Genomic DNA, 1,096 nt, shown 5'->3' on the forward strand with positions numbered 1-1,096 from the left:
ATATGGATGTTTGTAGACAGGAGTGTTAAGTCTTTATTAATTTTTTGTTTGAAGAATTTTGTTTTGTCTTGTACTGTAAATATACATCCATTTGTACACCCAAACATAGTGTGCACATGTTTGTACATATTCTCATACTTTTGTATATTTGCATTTCATAAATGAATTTTCTCATCTTCGTTTAAAGTTTACTGTAGATAGTGTGCTTTGAAATGTACTCATTGACAGGACAATATAACAGATACATGATATTAAAGTCATGCAACTTTTTTATCATATATGTTCTATAGTTTTTGTGTTGAAAACTTTAGTTGGGAAGGATTCCAGCAGGTGTATGTGACCAAAGTTTTATATTTAATCAGCCTCATAAATTTAGTTACTAATATGAATTGTAAGCAGAGCTGTTTTGTATTTGTAAGGATTTACCCAGATATATGTTATGTTCATACTTGGCAATATTTCGAAAGGACAGTGATTGCAAATTGTATAAATGATACAAACATATATTTTAATACAGAACAGTGACAAGATTAATAATAAATGTGGATATTCCAAAGCAACAGAGGACAATTTGAAGGTTACATTGTATGGTTGTAGAGTAGGGTAGCAGAAGCCCACTCGTATATAATAGGTTTTGACAGTGGAGAGTTATTAAATCAGAACCCTCTCTATATGTTTGGGTTATTAACAGAATTGTGGAGTGGAGTGGACAGTAAGGTGCCACAATGCAGAATTAATTTGATTACATTTTTTTATTTTATTTTCCGAGTGATTTGAGGTTGTGTATTTGGGTTTAATTGTTGTCCACATACACAAGCTGTTATTTACTTTATTTCTGTAGAATATTTTCCATTTTGCTGTTTATAGTATCAGTAAAACAGGACTAAGTTCCTACTGGGGTGATGTGTTTAGCTCTTTCTATTCCTACAATGTCATTAATATCAACAAGAGTGAAGTGACCAGTATCTGTTGGAAGTTCTCTGTTGTATATCACAGGCAAACTTGAAAAGCAGAACCATTATGTATACACATCATTTTGAGTTTGAACAGCTGAATTGTTACCAGCTAATCCCTGTTATTGATCATACTTTGCCCA

The 1,096-nt window shown here is 31.8% G+C and overlaps 1 protein-coding gene across 1 annotated transcript in view; it reads left to right on the forward strand.

Annotated features, from left to right (window-relative positions):
* The window catches only part of LOC119593850 (palmitoyltransferase ZDHHC18-like), a gene marked incomplete at its 5' end in the record, with an annotated part of 40,540 nt that overhangs the window by 39,186 nt on the left and 258 nt on the right, over window positions 1-1,096 (forward strand). Inside the window, 1 exon segment of the mRNA XM_037942881.1 lies at window positions 1-1,096.

Source organism: Penaeus monodon, chromosome 32, assembly GCF_015228065.2.
Source record: "Penaeus monodon isolate SGIC_2016 chromosome 32, NSTDA_Pmon_1, whole genome shotgun sequence".
NCBI classification, from domain to species: domain Eukaryota; kingdom Metazoa; phylum Arthropoda; class Malacostraca; order Decapoda; family Penaeidae; genus Penaeus; species Penaeus monodon.